Source organism: Lygodium microphyllum, chromosome 14, assembly GCF_053477565.2.
Source record: "Lygodium microphyllum isolate KBCC chromosome 14, Lygodium_microphyllum_v1.1.10, whole genome shotgun sequence".
NCBI lineage: Eukaryota > Viridiplantae > Streptophyta > Polypodiopsida > Schizaeales > Lygodiaceae > Lygodium > Lygodium microphyllum.
The window spans coordinates 49,814,141-49,837,724 of record NC_141148.1 but is presented as its reverse complement, the minus strand read 5'-3'; the positions used below and the strand labels follow the sequence as shown (position 1 = coordinate 49,837,724).

The 23,584-nt window shown below is 46.7% G+C and overlaps 1 protein-coding gene across 5 annotated transcripts in view; it reads left to right on the top strand.

Moving 5' to 3' along the window:
• LOC148025589 (DNA-3-methyladenine glycosylase (MAG)) overlaps nt 1–23,584 on the top strand; it is a 122,557-nt gene that overhangs the window by 83,903 nt on the left and 15,070 nt on the right. The gene's annotated exons all lie outside the window — the stretch shown is intronic.

Below are 23,584 nucleotides of genomic sequence, written 5' to 3'. Positions count from 1 at the left end.
TCCCGTGAGATCTTTGTTCGGCCTCTGACCGGTATACGCAGTGATACACCATGGCTGGCTTGGACCTGGATTTTATAGACCAAACGGTGGCAGCACTTAGTCCGGACTCTGATACCGAGGAACCCGACGATATAGTTCCGTGCAATGAAGAGATGCCCACTGCTCTTGACTTTGAGCTTGCAGGCAAACACACCAAGCACACTTCGGAAGAGTCAATGGATCATCAGGATCGTTCCTATGCTCAGGTTGCTTCTGATTCTGCAGACTCTCAGGATGTTGATTGGGAGCATTTGCTAGAGTTTGCCAACACTCTACTTGGCGATTATGTTTAACATAATCAGGAAGTCTTTTCTGACTCTGCACCGGAAGATGTTTTGGAAGCCACTGTTGATCCCAAATCTGTCTTGCGCTCCTTTTCAGTATTCTATGATCGCGCGGTGATACTCTTCTTCATTGGTAGAATCCCCCAGCTTTCCCATATTCGCCAGTGGCTGCATAGTCTGCTACAAGGGGAATGTGTTGAAGAGATTTTTGTGGGGCCTTGAGGTTTTTTTGAGGTGTTGTTAAAATCTGAGACGTACCGTGTTGCTCTTCTGTCTAAACTGCCTCTGTTTTTTGATCGCCGGTTGGTCCATGTTGTACCATGGCGCCCAATGGTAGATTTTCAGCGCCTGCTACAACGGGAGTGCCCTGTATGGGTTGAAGTGGAAAATTTCCCGGCTATTTATTGGCCACTGTTGAAGGACGCCATGGCTGCTGTGGGCACTGTTCTGGTCCCTCCAAGTTTAAGGGCAGTGAATCGTAACCGCTTGTGTATGTTATGGGACACTATCAGGAAAAGGCCTGCATGGTTACGTCTCAATTGCTCTGGCATGCATCCTTTACACTTTCGTTTGAAATGGGGCAATTTTGCAGGACACTGCTTTTCCTGTGGAAAATTAGGGCATTTCATGGCCGAATGCCCAGAACAGCAACACACTTCAGATGCTGGGCATGTTGCGCTACCCATGGAAGATATGGTATGTGATGTCCCGTCGCAGGATGCTATTCACCCACCTAAAGCTCTGGATAAAGGTAAACAACAGGTTTCGGGTTTAGATTCCCGTGGCACAGACTGGGTTGAAGTACGCACAAAAAAAGGTACCAGGGTGGTTGTTGGCATGGAGATTTCTGTGCCTTCTGCGTCACAAGATTCCACGCGTACTTATATGCGCAGGAAAGAAATGTTGCCATCGAAGCACTCTCCTCCTGTGATGGCTTCCTCTACCCCCTGTCCTCAGCCCACTCGGAGAGTGTATTCGGATCGTCCAAAGGGTCCACCAGCTAAGCTGGCTTTTGATACCAGAGGCAACGTCATTATCCCGTGGGATCGTCGTTATCCCCGCTCCATTCTTAAGCCAACAGATATGCCGTCTACCTCCAAATTTGGTCCGCAGAACTCTTTTGCCGTGTTGGCTGATTTCTTGGATGAGGGAGTCCTGGACATTCTCGCAGAAAAGGTCAAATTGAGGCAAGCTGTGCCTCGTACCTGATTTTCTTTTACAAAAAACACATGAAAATAGCCACGTGGAATGTGCGAGGAATCTGTTCTCGCCATAAGCAACATGCCATGTGGACTGTATTGCATGAGAATCAGTGGGATGTCTTGTGTGCTGTTGAACACAAGAGTCACGGTGAAGCCGGAAAAGTTATGGATTGCCATGGCTTTCGTCTGTTCTATACAGGGATACAGGCCATGCGTTATTCTGGTGTGCTCATGATTGTACACGAAAAATATCAGCCTCTTCTTATTAAAAATGATGTGCATGGCCGCTTTGTGGTGATTGAAATTTTATTCGATGGAGAAATCTTATGGTTACTTGGCCTCTATGCTCCGAATGATCCTTCATCGCGCCGGGAGCTTTGGCATACTTTGCAGACTTCTTTGTCACTTGGTAGACAGGGCCTCTTCATGGGGGATTTCAATATGTGTGTTGATTCTTCGCAGTCCACATCGGAGCATTCGGTAATGGACACGCCGGAAAGCCGCAGGTGGTATGAGTTGGCTCTTGCTGTTCTTAAGCAAGATCTCTGGTCTTGGCTGCATCCGTCTTCTACAGGGTTTACTTTCCATTCCGCTCAGTATGCAACAACATGGTCGCGGTTGGACCGCATATACATCATGCAGAATGATGATTTCCTCCCTGAGATGCTTGAAATGAAAGTGTTGCAGCAATATGCATTGTGGGACCATTTTCCTCTGCAGCTTGAAATGCTCGCACAACCCATTGCACCTTTTAAGCGATTTCTGGAGAGGCTCCCTTTGCGTTTTAACTCGTCTTATTTGAAGCATGCAATCTTTCAGGGTTATATGTAGCAATTGATTGATAGATTCTTGCTGGACTTCTCCTCTCAGGGCACTGCTTCGTTTGAACGATTGCTCTCTAATGTGCAGCGGGTTGCTGGGCAGTATGGAATCCATCATGCATCTCTTTGTCGACAGCGTCTGCAAGCAGCGGAGGACTTGCTGGCTTTGGTCCGTTCTCTGCTGGTGGACATTCCAGATGATGCATTTCTACTAGCACTGGCAATGCGTGTGGCTCATCTTATTCAAGAGTTTCAGTTGAAATCGTATCAGCAGGCCAAATTGCAGCATCTGACGGCGGAGACTTTGCAAGATAATGCGTGTCAGACTCGTAAGTTCTTTATGCGTGTCAGACTCGTAAGTTCTTTCGAGCCCTCCATGCCTCTCCTGCTAGAGAGAATATGACTAGACTCCTGGATGCAGAAGGGCACCTGGTCCTTGATCCGCAGACTATTGTGCATATGTGTAGGAATTATTTCATCGACCTTCTTGGTTCCACTTCTCCACCTTCAGCCCAAACTACTCAGGCCCGTTCAGTTTTTTATGACTTGGTCCGTAATCAGGTTCCGCAGGACATGCAAGCCACTATGGAGTCAGATATTTGTGAGGCGGAGGTTATGGATGTTTTGTTACACTTACCCAAGGATAAAAGTCTTGGCTGGGATGGTCTCACCAATGAGTTCTTTGAGGTTTTTGCTACCCAATTGACGAAACCATTGACGGCTTTGTTTCAGCAGGTGTGGGAAACGGGGATTATGCCTTCCTCATGGAAAGAAGGACTTATTAAACTGCTTCCAAAGGTTCCTTCACCGTCTATGTTGAAACATTGGCGCCCAATTTCTTTAATGGGTTCTATGTACAAAATCTTTTCCAAAGTAATGGCGAATCGGCTCCACAAGCATCTCCCTGCCATTGTGCATCCTCTTCAATATGGTTTCATTAAGGGCCGAAACATTCTGCACAATGTATTAAATGCGCAACTGGCGATTGATTATGCAAGGCATTCTAATCAGGAGGTCGTACTGATTCAATTGGACCTGGAAAAGGCTTTCGACTATCTGCATTGGTCTTTTGTTGCAGAGCTTATGTCTGCTATGGGCTTTGGTGATCGGATGTCTCGACTGATCTACATCATCAGTGCGGCGGCGTCTTCGCGAGTCATGTTGAATGGAGGCGTTACCGAGCCATTTGCCCTTGCCCGCTCTGTCAGACAAGGGTGCCCATTGAGCCCTCTCTTCTTTGCCCTTGCGACTCATCCAGTTCTTTCGATGTTATCTCATATGGCAGCTTCCACTCAGTTGGCTGGATTGTTGCTTCCTTCTAGACAACATTTCATTAGTCAATCCTTGGCTGATGACAGCTTTATGATTCTGCGGGCGGATAAGGATAACCTTCGCAAAGCATTGGATGTTTGGGCTCTCTTTGGTCAGGCTTCCGGCCTTTGCATCAATGCGTTGAAATCAGTCATTCTCAGCTACACGGAGTCGGATTTGCAGTCATTGAATTGGCAGGGTATTGTTGTGCCTCGTGGCTCCATTGTCAGGCATCTTGGCTACCCCTTGGGCGTTGATGTTCCCCCAAAGCAGCTTCTATAGTGGACTTCTCAGAAACTGGCGGCTAAGTTCCTGTATTGGAAGTCTCAGGCTTGGCCATTCCATGTTCGCCTCAAAGTAGCCTAGACAATTATGTTGCCGATGCTCACATATTTCTTGCCCTTGCTGCCCTGGACTACTACTACTCTGAATGCTCTGACTCAGTTTATTCGTTTTATGTTATGGAAGAAAGATTCCTTGCATGCAGGCATTTCCTGGATTTCTTGGTCGCATGCGTGCACCCCCAAATGCATGGGTGGAGGAGCTATTTTGGATGCCCAAACTCACATGCTTGTCCTCCATTGGTCTCTTTTCCGCGCCATGTGCTCAGATCATCATCCGTGGGTCGTTATAGCCCATTATTTCCTTGAGGAGCATGGGCTTCGGCATGGCAATACCTAAATCCAAAGTTCTTGGTGGCATGTTCTTAATGCTGATTCCTGTTTCTCTAGTTCCTCTTCATCACTGCTTGCCCATTTGGTATGTTTCTGGAAACTGGTCCTCCGGAAGGCTCAGTGGCATCCGGCGGAGGATCGCTTAGCTGCTAATTCTTTTCAACTGGAATTGCTGGCTGTCTCGCGGTTACTTTCATGGGAAGGTAAACAAGAGCTTCGACTACAATTCAACCGTATGGCACGTTTGGGCTTAACTTCAGTCGCGGATGCCACCCTTGCCACTCGCAATGTGTTAATATCATTTCGTACAGCTAGGAGGATTTTTAGGATCCCTCGTGGATACATGCATTCATGGGAACAGCTTTTGATGGTGCTCCAGAGCAGACAACCCTTTCCTGCCCTTGCTTCGGATCGTCCTTGGCAGGATTGGGACTTTGAAGGCCGGCTGAGTTTAGGCAAAGCTTCCGCTAACCAGGTCTATCATCTTCTGATTAGAGATCATCATTGGCTAGTCACTAAAGCTAATGCTCTATGGGGATTGCGTAAATCCCGGTCATGGTGGAGGGTAACTGTGATGGAAGGGTGGCTGAACAAGACACCCTTCAAATATAAGGTCTTTCTTTGGAGGGTGATGATTGGGGGTCTTCTGCTTGCTTCGGCTCTTTCCAAGCGACGAATATCCAATGGCAACTGTTTCTTTTGCACCACCAGTGTCGAATCTGCCCGTCACCGATTTATTTCTTGCCCTATCGCTAAGAAAATATGGTCGTTCTTGTCAGCCGTTTGGAGAGCGGTGGTTGGTTTCTCGCTAAGGCCCTTTGATTGGGTCTTTGTGTAGCCCAAATACCCAACACTGGCACAGCCACATATGAAGCTTGTGTTTTACTTTCTTCGATATTGGGGCTGTTGGCATAACTAGACCATTCGGAATGCTTTTCTTTTTGATTCCGCCTGTAATGTTCAGCGGCATATTGCTAGGCTTAAGGGTCTCTTGTATTGGCAGATAGATCTTTTTCAGCATTCTGACTTACTTTCCCGGGAGGACTTGCGTCCCTGGCATATGGCAATTTCCTCTACATCTTTGCCATGACTTTGTAACTCTTAGAACTAGAACCTTTTCACATGATGGCTTAGTGTCATCATGTATCTTGTAATCAAGTAAACTTGTACTTTTTTCGTAATTAATACAATTACCTTTTACGAAAGAGAGAGAGAGAGAGAGAGAGAGAGAGAGAGAGAGAGAGAGAGAGAGAGAGAATGCTCTCACTCGGCCCATTCGTTTCATGTTATGGAAGAAGGATTCATTGCATGCAGGTATTTCATGGTCGCATACATGTACCCCCAAACACTTGGGTGGTGGGGCTATTTTGGATGCCAAAACTCATATGCTGGCACTTTGTTGGTCTCTTTTTCGTGCCATGTGTTTGGAGCATCACCCGTGGGCCGTTATAGCCCGTTATTTTCTTGAGGACCGCGGCCTTCTACATGGGAATACACAAATTCAAAGCTCCTGGTGGCGTGTTCTTAATGCAGACTCTCGGTTTTCGAGTCCTTCCTCATCCCTACTTGTTCATTTGGTCGGCTCCTGGCAATTGGTTCTCCAGAAGGCGCGTTGGTATCCAGCGGAGGACCGCTTACATACTAACTCTTTTCAACTGGAATTGTTGGCAGCCTCGAGATTACTTTCATGGGAAGGCAAACATGAGCTCAGATCAAAATTTAACCGCATGGCCCGTTTGGGCTTGACTTCAGTTGTAGATGCTACCCTTGCCAGTCGTAATGTCCTCATATCGTTTCGTACTGCCAGGAGGCTTTTCCGAATCCCTCGTGGATACCATGATTTATGGGAACAGCTTTTGTTAGTACTCCACAGTAGGCAACCCTTTCCTGCCCTTGCTTTGGATCGCCCTTGGCAGGACTAGGTCCTTGCAGGTCGGTTGAATTTGGAAAAGGCCTCGGCTAACCAGGTGTACCATCTTCTGATTAAAGATCATCAATGGCTGGTTACTAAAGCTAATACTGTATGGGGGTTGCGGAAATCTCAGTCATGGTGGAAGGCAACTGTGATGGAGGGTTGGGTGAACAAGACATCTTTCAAATGCAAGGTCTTTCTTTGGAGGGTAATGATTGGTGGTCTTCCTCTTGCCTCGGCCCTTTCCAAGCGTCGAATCTCTAACGGCAATTGTTTCTTCTGCACTACTACTGTGGAATCGGCCCGTCATCGATTTATCTCTTGCTCTCTCGCTAAGAAAATTAGGTCGCTTTTGTCAGCGGTTTGGCGAGCTGTCGGTGGTTTCTCGATGAGCCCTTTCGATTGGGTTTTTGTACGCCCAAAATACCCCACACCGGCATAGTTGCATATGAAGATCTTGTTCCATTTTCTTAGATACTGGGGATGCTAGCACAATTGGACCACTCGGAATGCCTTTCTTTTTGATTCGGCCTCTAATGTTCCGAGACACATTGCCAGGCTTAAAGGCCTCTTGCTTTGGCAGATAGATCTCATTCGGCACTCTGACTTGCTCCCTCGGGAAGACTTACTTCCCTGGCATATGGCAATTTCCTTTGTCTTTGCCTTGACTTGTGTATCTCTGTCCGCGTTTTGTACTAACAGTTTACACACGGTGGCTTTGCGCCATCGTGTATCTTGTAATCATGTAAACTTGTACATTTTTTTCGTAATTAATACAATTACCTTTTACGGAGAGAGAGAGAGAGAGAGAGAGAGAGAGAGAGAGAGAGAGAGAGAGAGAGAGAGAGAGAGAGTATGCTGACCTCTTCTATGATGTTAGCTGACTTGGTTCTTTCGAATATTGCTGCTTCTTGGCTAGCGATTGTTCGCTCTACTCCAGTTGTTCCTTTTGCATGATTTATTAGAATGGGTCATGTGATAGGTTGTTCTGGTTGTTGTGAGAGCCTGCAGGCCTCATGTAAATATTCTATAGAGTGCATGTGAGAGAGACAGAGTATGTTGACTTGATGGTTTGATGTAATAGAATGTAAGAGATACAAAGAGAATGTTGACCTGATGGTGTGATGTAAATATTTACTACTTAATTCAATTATCTTCACGAAGAGAGAGAGAGAGAGAGAGAGAGAGAGAGAGAGAGAGAGAGAGAGAGAGAGAGAGAGAGAGAATTCTCAATTGATCGTAATGGATGCTCATCAGTGTGGTCTTGATTGATGAATTGTAGCTAGAACCAAATTGTGGCAATGATTCTCATTTTAGTCATTTGCTTTTACTAATAGCATATGGAAGAATCACATTTTTCTTTGATGATAGGTCACAATTGAGAGGATAGAATCGTTTTTGCTTGCAAAGGGTTGTGATTGAAATGGTGGATCCAATGTCACTTAATCAACACTCAAAGTGGTATAGTTGGGTCTAAAATAGATAATTTTTTCTTAAAAAAGTGCAAACTTTTAATTTTAAACCATAAACATTGCATCCCATCCATGTAGACTTTTTATGTCCTGAAATGTTTTGGACTTGGTCTCAAATGCTACATTGCGCCGTTTTGGGATTACAAAACGTCTTAGTCCAAGAAATATGTTTCAAGAGATTTTAACACCATTCAAGTGGTTCTCTCCTTCTTAAGTGTCGTTTCAAGCCATTTCGTATAAGTACTCTGAGATCATGGGTTATTTATTGATATAATAAGAGACACAATGATAAGGACTCATTATAATACATGGGACAATGATACTCGGATAGGACCATGGATGCCCAAGCAGTGGGCGATCAAGCTACCACCAAGATGCCTTGGAAAGACACTGATGCTGATATGCCTATCATGAACTAGCTTTGTGGAAGGCAAATCATGACCATGGATTTATTGCCTTTGACCAGACCATTAAAGTGTCTCTGTAAAAAATAATAGGTATGCTCTAATACCATGTCAAAATAATAGGTATGCTTTGATACCATGTCAAAACCGTGGGTTGTCGAGGTGGCATTCCTAAAACCCTAGAAGAAATAGAAGCAACCTCCGTAGTGCATTGCGGTGGTCACGAGGAGGCCATGGTATCAATCGATCCTCCCGTGGCTCGAAAGGGCTTAGTGCGCATCGGATGCATCTTATTGCCTTGAGCATAAAAAGCTGATAGCCGGTGTAGAATTAACTCTGTGGCCCAAAAGGGAGAGGTGGCACAACCAGTGCCTAGTGATAGATGCATATACTCTGACGGGGTAGGGAGCAAAGGTCCATGGCAGCAAGCATTGGTGGGGTTTTCGGTGATGCCGAAAGAGGAGCACCTAGTGATTTGTCCATTTGCCTGTGGAGAAGTCATAACACCGGAGTGTCAACTTGTAAAAGGGGGGGTGGGTGGGAGAGGAAGAGAAAGGTATCTCTGTCTCTTGGTGATGCGGCAGAAATGAAGGGGAAATTAGTAGATGATGCCAAATCCGCAACTTGTCTTTGCCTTCTCTGATGAACAGGGTCTTTAGCTCTCTGCGCTTTGATAACATGTCAAAAATAATAGGTATGCTCTGATACCATGTCAAAATAAGTGATAGTGCAAAGAGACAATAGGGTTTGTAGGGAGTAACACAGTGTGTGTACGGCAAATACTAAGAGAGAAGATAAACTCAAAACACAAGAACATGGTGATGATGCAATGAATCATGCTATAAGAAGAAAAAGTTGATACAGCGGAGTTGAAGCTCAGAAGATAACTATCCTATCCTGTTTGAATCAGGCAGTAGTACTTGTGAGATTTTCGGGTAGTGGGCTATCGAAGTAATCACTGGAAGGTGAAGGACAGTTATTGAGGGAGCAAACCATAGTCCTTTGATGCAGTCAAAGATGTGGAAGATGATCACCAATTGTCGAGGAAGCGAATTTCAGTCCTCTAATGTCGGAGAGTGACTTGGGCAACAAAATGTAAATCTCAGAGTGTTAAGAGTTGTCAAACGCAAGGAGAGCAGCCCAGATATTGGCGCTAGGTGGATAGTGATGACGCCACATGATAGAGGGTGAGTTGGGCTGCAAAAACACAAGTCCTCGGCAGCCTCTGTGGCAAATGACTGATGCTAGGTGATGGAGAAGCGAGGCTGCAAAAATGTAGGTCCCAACAGCCCCTCTGATTGACAAATGATGAAATCACTGACTCTAGGTAGTGTAGATTGTTGCCAGAGGCTAGGATGCTGACGCTACGCTAGAGATGACACTGGGCAAGGAGAAGACCTCCAGAATGAAAAACGTAGGTGAAGGTAGAGCTTGAAGGAGAAGGGTGTTGAAACATGGCACTTGAAACAGAAGAAAAAGGATGAAGGTAGCCATGAGCCACGAACCCCAATGTCCTCTTGAAGGGGTGTGAGGGTAGTGGAAAGGGTTGGTGAGAGAAGGGAAGTGGTGGTGATTGAAGAAGGTGGTAAAGAATGATTGAAGAGAGAGTGAAGAATGAATGAAGTGATTGCCTATTTATAGACATAAGCTGTCTAAGGTGGCGCACCATTGTCAAACAAAACAACTCATTATGAACTAGGATGTCAATCTTAGCTCCACGATTTTAAAACTTGCTAGACTTCAATGTGTGTAGGAAGCCTCATTTTGGGTCCGTTACACTTGTTTATCGATGAGGCTAGGATGCCCCACCACCAACACTCTTTCACTCTCCCTCTCTAGCATACTGGATTGGAGAGTCATAAGGGATGGCAACATGACTAGAGCTCAAAGGTGGAAGAGGAGGCCTTGATAACCATTGATTTCTTCATAGAAGAGGATCCCTTTGGAGCCTTGACCTGCGCTTCAGCCAGAGATCTTGAATGGAAAGATACCTTATGCTTCTTCCTCTTCTCCCACTCTTCATGTAATGCCTTTAGATCCTGGCAATCCTTTTGGAGATAACCCTTCTTTTGTGTCTTCCTTGTCTTCTTCTTGTCACCCCTCTCTAAAGCTACATAAGCTCTTGGTGGCCACCATATTTAGATGGTAGCCTCTCCTATACACACAAAGTATGTGTGACACTTATCGTGCTCCTCCTATGTTCTAGTATGAATGCTCCCTTATCTCATGGGCACGTTTTACCTTCTAGTTGGAGAAGGGTTTTTTTACTCGTGTGAATATCCGTTAGTGTGGGTGTGGTACTTCGTATCTTAGGGATTGTACTTTCATTCATTCTCATATAGTGGATGTGACCCTCCAGGCTCCAACACTCTCTTCTCTCTTGCTGTTCACTTGTTTTCGTGAGTGTGTGTGAGTGCGCGTGCTGCTGAACTCTAACCTAATAGTGGTATTGGAGCTTACCTTGCAATTGTTGCCAACACTGCCTTAGTTGAGCCTTGAGCTTGGCCACTCTTCTCATCGGCCATCCATCAATTGGTTGCTGCTTGCATTTGCTACAAGTGCATCCTGCTGCTTGTCAACAACAGTTTGCGAACTGTGCTTTGTCTCTAGATTGATATGCAGTGCACAACACATTGCTGCTCACACTTGCGGCCGATGAGCATCGATAGCCTTGCCGATTGACATCCTATCCGTCAGTTTGTGAAATGTGCTTTGTCTCTAGCTTGACATGCAGTGCACAACACGTTGCTGCTCACACTTGCAGCCGATGAGGATCGATAGCCTTGCCAACTGACATCTTGTCCGTCAGCTCCTACCTCCACGTAGCTGTCTCTCGACAATTTGCTGCCCTTGTCAGGCCTTGAGACACTAGTGACAGCTTGCTGGACAAACTTTGTGTTGTCAACTCTGCCTGCCTTGCACCTTGTCATGTAGCTTGATGTGGTCCCAACAGCCTATCCACCTCTTGCTCAAGTCAGTCGACAGCCACCACACAGGTTGCTCGATTGCTCCCATTTTCCTTGTGACAATCCTGACGAGACCTATCACACACGCTATCAGCTAACTACCATGTATGCGTGCCTCATTACAGGCTCAATAGCCTGCGCAGATTTGATGTTTGACACCCGCTAGTCACATATTTAATAATTATTATTCCTCAAGCCTTAATCAACATTAAACCACTAAAATTGCTCTAGTTTGTGCACATTGCCCTTGTAAAGCACAAAATTTGGGCATTTTGCAGCCAATCACTAATTTCCCCCAAATTTCTTTTCGAATTTTGAGGCTTTTGCTTGAAAATCCCAAATCTCGCAAAAATTTTGGGGTTTTTGCACTGGGTGCCTAGAAATTGCTTGGTCTTGCACCAAAATTTGGGGCTTTTCACATTTGAGCTCCAATGTCACCAAATTTTCGCTTAGATTTGGGGCTTTTTCGAAAATTTCCCAAATTCATTGACATTGAGACCAATTATACCTTCTACATTGTCATTCATGCACGTCGGAGTTCTTTTGGCTGCAAATTCTTCATCCATGCCATCAATTTTTCAAAAAATTGTGAGTTTTTGATCTTTCCTTTGCTTTCTTTTTGTGCTGCACTTAAGCATTTGTACTTTGGACAGTTGTTGGTTACAGGAAAACCAAAAGTTTCAGCAAGCAATTGCTAGGCAAAGTGATTTGCTCAACATGTTTGGGGACTCGTACAAATTAAATGGCACTAATTATCCCATGTGGGCATACATGATGAAGCATGTACTTGTTGCCAAATAGCTTTGGGGTTATGTTTGTGGTTCAGAAGTTAGGCCTACAAGCCTTGCTACATAGAATGTCACAATTTCTTGTGGCCCATCCACAATCACTAGTAGATCTTCAGCTCCGGCTTCTCTTGCACCTCCCACAATAGATTGGTTGAGATGGGATGGGCATGATGCCCAAACTCATGCTTTGATTGCACTTTCGTGCAAGAGATAGGTTATCTCGCGTATTTGGTTGTGCATAATGGCCAAGGATACTTGGGATAAGCTTGCCTCATTGTATCAGGTGCGCAATGAGACTTGTCTAGCCTATTTGCGTAAGCAGCTTGAGATGGAGCACATAACAGAGGGTGATTCTATGTATGCCTACATTACATGTGTCAAGGACATTATATTGAGCAGCTTGCTAACATTGATGAAATCATTCCCGATGCATTTGTTGTATCTACAATCTTGGCTGGTCTACTTGATACTTATCAGAGTTTTGTCACTACACTTGATTTATCGCAAAAGGAGATGCCAATGCTTATACATTTGATGTGTTGGTATCACTATTGTTGCAAGAAGAGCAATCAAGGCTGAATCGTTCTAATATAAGTATGGATAATTAAGCATTTGTAGCCAGCCATCATAACAAAGGGAAGTCATGGAAGCCATTATAAGAAAGGCAAAATAGCTTGTTGTATGGATTCCTTAAGCACAAAGGGTGGCGGTGCTAAGAAAAAGAGGTGCAATTATTGTAGAAGGAAGGGGCATGTAATTAAGTAATACAGAAAGAGTATGGCAAGGAAAAAAAGGAAACAATTGGGCATCAGTGTTGTTGAAAATTCAGCAAATGCAAAGGATGCAACCGCGCATTTGGCTCATCTTCCTCTCTTGGATCTTGAATTGATTTGTGATTTGTCATTCTCATCTCCCATCCCCTCTCTTTCACTCTTGCTCTTTCAACTTTACCCCAACCCTCTCTCTCTTTCAACTTTCAAGTTTTAAGAGTCAAGACTTAAGCTTCACACACACACACACACACACACACACACACTCTCTCTCTCTCTCTCTCTCTCTCTCTCTCTCTCTCTCTAGGCCTCTCCATCCTTCATTGGCACCATGACTCGTGGGAAGCATGAGGCCTTCAATTTGTATGTGATCCATGTGGAGAGGGACATGAAGAAGTTCAACTCCCACCATTGGACATGCAAGTATCGCGGGAAAATAGCAAGTATCAGTGTTGTTGAAAATTCAGCAAATGCAAAGGATGCAACCGCGCATTTGATTCATCTTTCTCTCTTGGATCTTGAATTGATTTGTGATTTGTCATTCTCATCTCCCATCCCCTCTCTTTCGCTCTTGCTCTTTCAACTTTACCCCAACCCTCTCTCTCTTTCAACTTTCAAGTTTTAAGAGTCAAGACTTAAGCTTCAGACACACACACACCCACACACACACACGCACACACACACACTCTCTCTCTTTTTCGTAAAAGGTAATTGTATTAATTATGAAAAAAGATTACATGATTACATGATTACAAAGACACGAGGGCCCTAGGCCAACGTGTGGAAAATCCCAGTACTAATCCACGAAAAAGGTTACACCAATCATGGCAACGACCCAGAGGCAATTGCCATATGCCAGGAAGCAAATCCTCCCGAGGGAGCAAGTCCAAGTGCCAAATGAGATCTATCTGCCAATGCAAGAGCCCTTTAAGCCGGGCAATGTGTCTCGGTACATTAGAGGCCGAATCAAAGAGAAAAGCATTGCGCGTGGTCCAAATGTGCAAGCATCCCTAGTATCTGAAAAAGTGAAATAAGATCTTCATATGTAACTGTGGTGGTGTGGGGTACTTTGGGCACACAAAAACCCAATCGAAAGGAGTTAGTGAGGACCCCACCACTGCGCGCCAGACTTGTGACAAGAGTGACCAGATATTCTTGGTGAGCGGGCAAGAAAGAAATCGATGTCGGGCCGATTCCACAGTAGTGCTACAGAAGAAACAATTGGCATTCGAGATTCTACGCTTGGGAAGGGCCGAGGCAAGAGGAAGACCACCAATCATTACCCGCCAAAGAAAGACCTTGCATTTGAAAGGTGTCTTATTCAGCCAGCCCTCCATCACAGTTGCCTTCCACCATGACTGCGATTTCCGCAGTCTCCAAACAGTATTAGCTTTCACACCCAGCCATTGATGATCTTGAATGAGAAGATGATACACTTGATTAGCAGAGGCCTTTTCCAGACTCAACCGGCCTGCAAGGTCCCAGTCCTGCCAAGGACGATCCACAGCTAGGGAAGGAAAGGGTTGCCTACCCTGAAGCTCTGACAAAAGTTGTTCCCATAAACCACGGTATCCGCGCGGGATCCTGAAAAGTCTCCTAGCAGTCCGAAACGATGCGAGGACATTGCGAGTGGCAAGGGTAGCATCCACAATCGAAGTCACACCTAAACAGGCCATGCGGTTAAATCTCGGTCTGAGCTAATGTTTGTCTTCCCATGAAAGTAATCTCGATACTGCCAACAATTCCAGCTTAAAGGAGTTAGTATGCAAGCGGTTCCCCACTGGATGCCAACAGGCCTTTTGGAGCACCACTTTCCAAGAGCCGACCAAGTGCAGTAACAGAGAGGAAGAGGGACTGGAAAATCGAGTGTCAGCATTAAGGACATGCTACCAGGAGGCTCGAAGTCGTGTATTACCATGGCGTAGCCCGCTGTCCTCAAGAAAATAATGGGCTATAATGGTCCACGTGTGATGATCCACACACATGGCACGAAAAAGAGACCAACGAAGAGTCAGCATAGGAGTTTCAGCATCCAAAATAGCTCCACCACCCATGCGTTTAGGGGTACATGTATGTGACCATGAAATCCATGAAATACCTGCTTGCAGTGAATCCTTCTTCCATAACATGAAACGAATGGGGCGAGTGAGAGCCTTCAAAGTAGTAGGCGTCCACGGCAACAATGGCAGGAAATACGTTAGCATTGGCAGCATAATTGTCTGAGCCACTTTGAGGCGGACATGGAATGGCCACGCTTGCGACTTCCAATACATAAACTTCGCTGCCAGTTTTTGTGAAATCCACTCCAGTAGTTCCTTTGGCCATACATCCACCCCCAATGGGTATCCAAGATGCCTTACAATGGAGCCACGGGAAACAACCTGGCCCTGCCAGCCTAATGACTTTAAATCAGGCTCCGTGCAACTGAGTATGGCTGATTTAAAGGCATTGATGCGAAGACCAGAAGCATGACCAAAGAGCGTCCAAACATCTAATGTCTTTCGAATGTTATCCCTATCTGCCCGCAAAATCATAAAGCTGTCATCAGCCAAAGATTGGCTAATGAAGTGCTGCCCCAAAGGAAGAGACAATCCGGCCAGTTGAGCAGAAGCCGCCATTGAGGATAACATTGAAAGGACTGGGTGAGTCGCCAGGGCAAAGAAGAGAGGACTCTCTCTCTCTCTCTCTCTCTCTCTCTCTCTCTCTCTCTCTCTCTCTCTCTCTCGGCCTCTCCATCCTTCATTGGCACCATGACTCGTGGGAAGCATGAGGCCTTCAATTTGTATGTGATCCATGTGGAGAGGGACATGAAGAAGTCCAACTCCCACCATTGGACATGCAAGTATCGCGGGAAGCGCTATACAAGTGGTGTAACCTGGCTTCTCCAACATCTTTCCAAGATGGGGGAGGCAAGTTGCTCCATGCAAGGAGATCCCTCAAAACATCGTGGATGAGATTCTCGCCAAGATGAGAGGGGGATCCACGAGAGGAGGAGGAAGTGGCTTATCGGCACCAACTTGTATGCCTACTAATAAGGAAGCATCAAATGTGGATGTATCTTCAACCGATATAGGAGAGGCCTCTACCATTGGTGGTGGGGGGCTTCCCATCTGCATCCGACTGCGGTAAAAGACAAAGAGTGGAGGCTCATGCGACACCGGAGACAATCCTCTCTCTCTCAAGCTCTCGGTCATATGCATGGATCAATTGCCGTGCTTAGAGAAAGGCAACGATGTGCAAACATTGAAATTGCATGGATGGTGATTGAGTGCAATCTTGCATTCAATGTCCTAAAGAAGGAGCAATGGAAGAAGATAGTAAAAGCCATTGCCAATGTGGATGCATGTGAAGGATGGACCAATGTCACAATGACACGAGGACGAAAAAGATTGATGAAGAGGAGAGAATTGATAGAGCCCTTGATCCTATTTGGACCGCATGGATAAAATATGGTTGTTTCATTATCATCTCTAGGCCTCTCCATCCTTCATTGGCACCATCACTCGTGGGAAGCATGAGGCCTTCAATTTGTATGTGATCCATGTGGAGAGGGACATGAAGAAGTCCAACTCTCACCATTGGACATGCAAGTATCGCGGGAAGCGCTATACAAGTGGTGTAACCTGGCTTCTCCAACATCTTTCCAAGATGGGGGAGGCAAGTTGCTCCATGCAAGGAGATCCCTCAAAACATCGTGGATGAGATTCTCACCAAGATGAGAGGGGGATCCACGAGAGGAGGAGGAAGTGGCTTATCGGCACCAACTTGTATGCCTACTAATAAGGAAGCATCAAATGTGGATGTATCTTCAATCGATATAGGAGAGGCCTCTACCATTGGTGGTGGGGGCTTCCCATCTGCATCCGACTCCGGTAAAAGACAAAGAGTGGAGGCTCATGCGACACCGGAGACAATCCTCTCTCTCTCAAGCTCTCTGTCATATGCATGGATCAGCTGCCGTGCTTAGAGAAAGGCAACGACGTGCAAACATTGAAATTGCATGGATGGTGATTGAGTGCAATCTTGCATTCAATGTCCTAAAGCAAGAGCAATGGAAGAAGATAGTAAAAGCCATTGCCAATGTGGATGCATGTGAAGGATGGACCAGTGTCACAATGACACGAGGACGAAAAAGATTGATGAAGAGGAGAGAATTGATAGAGCCCTTGATCCTATTTGGACCGCATGGATAAAATATGGTTGTTTCATTCTCACTGACGGATGGAGTAATTGTAAGAAACAAGGCATCATCAATATACTCGTTTTATGTCCACTTGGCATTTACTTTTTGCGAGCCGTAGATATTGGCAAGAGGGGAGGAAAATAACAAGCGTGTTTATCTATTGCCACATTTGGCAAGCTATAATTGAGGTATACATTGCCTTTTTAATTTGTTTCACTTTCCTTCATTATGATAATTGATTTATGCATAACTATCTATCTCCCTATTCTAATTTCTCTCTAATATCGCTCTCGATTCTCTATTTATCCCCAGGCCCCAACCCCCATCTCTCTTCATTGTTGAATCTTGAAAGTTGAAAGTTAAAAGGCTAAACTCTCTCTTTCTCTCTCTAACCTCCAAGTATTGTTACTTGTAATTTGTAAATTGTGGTTGTAGGTGGGCCCCTCAAATGTGGTGCAAGTTGTTATCGACAATGCATCGAATTGTTAGTGCATGGGCCATTTGCTTGAGGACGAGTTTTCCACGATTGTGTGGGCTCCATGTGCAAGCCATTGTTTGGACTTGCTCATGGAGGACATTGGGAAGCTCAAGTGGGTGAAGAGGATGGTCCGCAAAGCTACATCAGTTGTCACCTTCTTCATCATAAACGTAAAGGTACTTATGATGCATGGTGAGCATGGTATACTCTATTTTAAGAAGCCTTCTTCAACTCGGTTTGCTTACATGTGGTTGTTGCCCGATGCCTTTATGAGGTGCGGTCATAGTTACTAGGAACAGGGAACGGGACCCCCCGGAACGGGGGGAACGCCCAAAGTTAGGGAATGAGAACAGAGGGAACAACACACACACACACACACACACACACACACACACACACATATATATATATATATAGATGAATGAGAGAGAGAGAGAGAGTGTGTGTGTGTGTGTGAGAGAGAGAGAGAGGAGTCGAATGGAGCGCGCCCCGTCGCCTGCGTGTCTGCGTGCTTGCGCGCCCCGTCGTCTGCGTGCCCCGCCGCGCCCCGTTGTCTGCGTGCCCCGTCGCCTGACTGCCCCCGTCGCCTGCGCGCCTTGTCGCCTGAGCGCGCCCTGTCGCCTGCGCGCCCCGTCGCCTGATTGCCACGGCGCCTGCGCGCCGCGTCGCCCACGAGCCAGGTTGCCCCGTCGCCACATCGCCTAGTCCTGTCCCTGCCCTCGCCTGACCTGCGCACCCTGACAGTGCACATCGTCGATGCCGGGAGCTTGTCCGCTTGTCCTGCTCCTGTTTGCCTGTGCCTGTCGGATTTGGCTCGCCTGACGACCGCTCACTTGCGCTGCCTGTGCTCGTTTCCTCTGCGTCAGGGTGCCTGTGGCCCGGTCGACGCCTGAGAGACGCTGCCCTCGCCAGTCAGCCACCGTGGTGGTCGCCCCAGACTTTTCACGCCTGCAACCTGTTCATGTGACGTCTTGAGGGTCGTTCTCCGCCGTGTGCAAAACCAGCTGACAGGGGTGCAGATTTCTAACTCAGCCGACAGTGATCTGCACTGTGTGTCAGTCCTGCTTCGAGATCCGCTCGTCATTCAAGATGGCTGGTTTGGATCTGGATTTCATAGACCAAACGGTGGCAGCCCTTGGCCCGGATTTTGATGTTGAGGAACCGGAGGATATGGTTCCGTGCATTGAAGAGATGCCCCCGAGTCCTGACATCCAGCCTGCGGGTAAACGTACCAAGCATACCTCGGAAGAGCTAGGTGTTATTCAGCATCGTTCCTATGCGTAGGTTGCTTCGGATTCTATGGACTCTCAGGAGGTGGACTGGGAGCATCTGCTGGAATTTGCCAACACTCTGCTTGGCGAATATGTTCAACATAATCAGGAAGCCTTCTCTGACTCTGCACCTGATGATGTTCTGGAAGCTACCGTCGACCCCAAAACTGTCCTACGCTCCTTTTCGGTGTTTTATGATCGCGCTGTGATACTCTTCTTCACTGGTCGAATCCCGCTGCTTTCTCGTATTCGCCAATGGCTGCAGAGTCTGCTACAAGGGGAATGTGTTGAAGAGATTTTTGTTGGGTCTCGAGGTTTTTTTGAGGTCCTCTTGAAAACTGAGACGCACCGTGCTACTCTCCTGTCTAAACTGCCTTTGTTTTTTGATCGTCGGTTGGTTCATGTGGTTTCATGGCGCCCGATGGCAGATTTTCAGCGCCTCCTGCAACGTGAATGCCCTGTGTGGGTAGAAGTGGAAAATTGTCCGACTGTTTATTGGCCGCTATTGAAGGATGCTATGGCCGCTGTGGGCACGGTTCTGGTCCCTCCCAGTCTCAGGGCTGTGAATAGCAACCGCTTGTGCATGTTATGGGATACTGCACGGAAAAGGCCTGCTTGGTTACGCCTCAATTGCTCTGGCATGCATCCGTTACACTTTCGTTTGAAATGGGGCAATTTTGCAGGCCATTGCTTTTCCTGTGGACAATTGGGGCACTTTATGACTGAATGCCCCGAGCAGCAACACATTTCAGATGCGGACCATGTTGCTCCACCCATGGAAGATATGGTGTGTGATGTTCCGTCGCTGGATACTATCCACCCGCCCCAAGTTCTGGCCAAAGGTAAACAACAGGTTTCGGGTCTGGATTCCCGTGCCACTGATTGGGTTGAAGTACGTGCAAAAAAAGGCAACAGAATTGTTGCTGGAATGGAGAGTGGCATGGAGAGTGCTGTGCCTACTACCTCACAAGATTCCATGCGTACATATATGCGCAGGAAGGAAATGTTGTCTTCCGAGCGCTCTGCTCCTGCTATGGTTTCCTCCGCCCCTCGTCCTTAGCCCGCCAAGAAAATGTATTCGGATCGTCTAAAGGGTCCACCTGCAAAGCTGGCTTTTGATACCAGAGGCAACGTCATTACCCCGTGGGACCGTCGTTATCCACGTTCCAACCCCAAGTAAGCAGATATGCCCTCTACTTCCAAATCTGGTCCTCAGAATTCTTTTGCGGTGTTGGCGGATTTCTTGGATGAGGGAGTCCTGGACATTCTCGCCGACAAAGTCAAATCGAGGCAAGCTGTGCCTCGTACCTGATTGTGTTTTGCATACACATGAAAATAGCCACGTGGAATGTGCGAGGAATTTGTTCTCAACACAAGCAACATGCCATGTGGACTGCATTGTATGAGAATCAGTGGGATGTCCTGTGCGCTATTGAGCACAAGAGTCACGGTGACGCCGGAAAAGTTGTGGATTGCCATGGCTTTCGTTTGTTCTATGCAAGAACATAGGCCATGCATTATTTGGGTGTGCTCATGATTGTACATGCCAAATATCAGCCTGTTCTTATTAAAAATGATGTTCATGGCCGCTTTTTGGTGGTTGAAACTTGGCCTCTATGCTCCGAATGATTCGTTATCTCGCCGAGAGCTTTGGCAGACTTTGCAGACTTCCTTGTCACTTGGCCGACGGGGCTTCTTCATGGGGGATTTCAATATGTGTGTTGATTCTTCCCAGTCCACATCGGAGCACTCGGTAATGGATGCGCCGGAAAGTCGTATGTGGCATGAGTTGGCTCTTGCTGTTCTTAAGCAAGATCTCTGGTCCTGGCTACACCCGTCTTCTACAGGATTTACTTTCCATTCGGCCCAGTATGCAACAACATGGTCGCGGTTGGACCGTATATATATCATACAGAATGATGATTTTCTGCCTGAGATGCTCGAAATAAAAGTGCTGCAGCAATATGCCTTGTCGGACCATTTCCCTCTGCAGTTCGAGTTGCTTGCACAACCCATTGCACCTTTCAAGCAATTTCTGGAGAGACTCCCTTTGCGTTTCAACTTGTCCTACTTGAAGCATGCAATTTTTCAGGGCTATATGCAGGAATTGCTAGACAGATTCTTCTTGGACTTTTCCTCTCAGGGCACTGTGTCATTTGAAAGATTGCTCTCTAATGTGCAGCGCGTTGCTCGACAGTATGGGATCTATCATGCCTCTCTTTGTCGGCGCCGTCGACAGGCAGCGGAGGACCTGCTGGTTTTGGTTCGCTCCCTGCTGGTGGACACTCCGGATGATGCATTTCTGCTTGCACTGGCCATGCGGGTGGCGGATCTTATTAAAGAATTTCAGTTAAAATCGTATCAGCAGGCCAAATTGCAACATCTGACAGAGACTTTGCAAGATAGTGCATGTCAGACCCATAAGTTCTTTCGAGCTCTCCATGCCTCTCCTGCTCGAGAGAATCTGACCAGACTTGAGGATGCAGCAGGCCACCTTATCCTGGATCCACAGACTATTGTGCATATGTGCACGAATTATTTCCATGACCTTCTCGGTTCCGCTTCTCCACCTTCAGCCCAAATTACTCAGGCACGTTCGGTTTTTTATGACCTGGTCCGCAATCAGCTTCCGCAGGACCTGCAAGCTACTCTGGAGTCAGATATTGGTGAGGCAGAGGTTATGGACGTCTTGTTACACTTGCCCAAAGATAAAAGTCCGGGTCGAGATGGTCTCACCAATGAGTTCTTTGAAGCTTTCGCTACCCAACTGGCGAAACCATTGCAGGCTTTGTTTCAGCAGGTGTGGGAAACGGGGATCATGCCTCTCTCATGGAAACAAGGACTTATTAAACTGCTTCCTAAAGTTCCTTCGCCATCTAAGTTGACAGTGGCGCCCAATTTCTTTAATGGGTTCAATGTACAAAATCTTTTCCAAAGTAATGGCGAATCGGCTCCATAAGCATCTCCCTGCCCTTGTGCACCCTTTCCAGTATGGTTTCATTAAGGGCCGAAATATTCTACACAATGTTTTGAATGCCCAATTGGCCATTTATTATGCCAGGCATTCTAATCAGGAGGTAGTACTGATTCAACTGGACCTGGAAAAGGCTTTTGACTATCTGGACTGGTCTTTCGTTGCTGAACTTATGTCTGCTATGGGCTTTGGTGCTCGGATGTTTGTCTGATCTACACCATTAGTGCTGCGGCGTCTTCGCGAGTCATGCTGAACGGAGGTGTTACTAAGCCATTTGTCCTTGCCCGTTCTGTCAGACAGGGGTGCCCTTTGAGCCCTTTATTCTTTGCCCTTGCGACACATCTAGTTCTTTCCATGTTATCACATATGGCCGCCTCTTCTCAGTTGGCCGGACAGTCGCTTTCTACAGGATAGCACTTCATTAGCCAATCCCTGGCGGATGATACCTTTATGATTTTGCGTGCGGACAAGGATAACCTTCGAAAAGCATTGGATGTTTGGGGTCTCTTTGGTCAGGCGTCAGGCCTTCGTATCAATGCGCTCAAATCAGCCCTTCTAAGCTGCACGGAGTCGGATTTGCAGCCCTTGGACTGGCAAGGTCTGGTTGTTCCTCGTGGCTCCATTGTTAGGCATCTTGGATACCCTTTGGGTGTTGATGTTCCTCCAAAGCAGCTTCTGCAGTGGATTTCTCAGAAAATGGTGGCTAAGTTTATGTATTGGAAGTCTCAGGCCTGGCCCTTCCATGTTTGCCTCAAAGTAGCCCAGATAATTATGTTGCCAATGCTCACATATTTCTTGCCATTGTTGCCCTGGACTACTACGATTCTGAATGCTCTTACTCAGTCTATTCGCTTCATGCTATGGAAGAAGGACTCATTGCATGCAGGTATTTCCTGGATCTCGTGGTCGCATGCGTGCACCCCCAAACGCATGGGTGGCGGAGATATTTTAGATGCCCAAACTCACATGCAGGCACTTCGTTGGTCGCTTTTCCGCGCCATTTACTCGGATCATCATTCGTGGGTCGCTATAGCCCGTTATTTCCTTGAGGGCCATGGGCTTCTGCATGGCAATACCCAAATCCGGAGTTCTTGGTGGCATGTTCTTAATGCTGATTCGCGGTTCTCCAGTTCTTCTTCATCGCTGCTTACTCATTTGGTATGTTCCTGGAAACACGTCCTTCAAAAGGCTCAGTGGCATCCAACGGAGGATCGCGTGGCTACTAACTCTTTTCAATTGGAATTACTGGCAGTCTCGCGTTTACTTTCGTGGGAAGGTAAACATGAGCTTAGACCACAATTCAACCGGATGGCACGTTTGGGCTTGTCTTCGGTTGCGGATACCATCCTTGCCAGTCGCAATGTGCTTATATCGTTTCGTACAGCTAGGAGGCTTTTCAGGATCCCTCGTGGATATAGGCCTTTATGGGAACAGCTTTTGACGGTGCTCCAGAGCAGACAACCCTTTCCTGCTCTTGCTTCGGATCGTCCCTGGCAAGATTGGGACCTACAAGGCCTGCTGAATTTGAGCAAAGCTTCTGCTAACCAAGTGTATCATCTTCTGATTAAAGATCATCAATGACTAGTTACTAAAGCGAATGCTTTATGGGGATTGCGTAAATCCTGGTCATGGTGGAGGGCAACTGTGATGGAGGGCTGGTTGAACAAGACACTCTTTAAATATAAAGTCTTTCTTTGGAGAGTGATGATTGGGGGTCTTCCGCTTGCTTCGGCTCTTTCCAAGCGACGAATCTCCAATGGCACCTGTTTCTTTTGCACCACTACTATGGAATCCGCCCGCCACCGATTTATTTCTTGCCCCGTCGCTCAGAAAGTCTGGTTATTTTTGTCGGCTGTTTGGCGAGGGGTGGTTGGTATCACCCTGCGTCCCTTTGATTGGGTTTTTGGCCAGCCCAAATACCCTATGCCCGCACAGCCACATATGAAGCTCATGTATCACTTTCTTCGATACTGGGGCTGTTGGCATAACTGGACCATTCGAAATGCTTTTCTGTTTGACTCCGCCTCTAATGTTC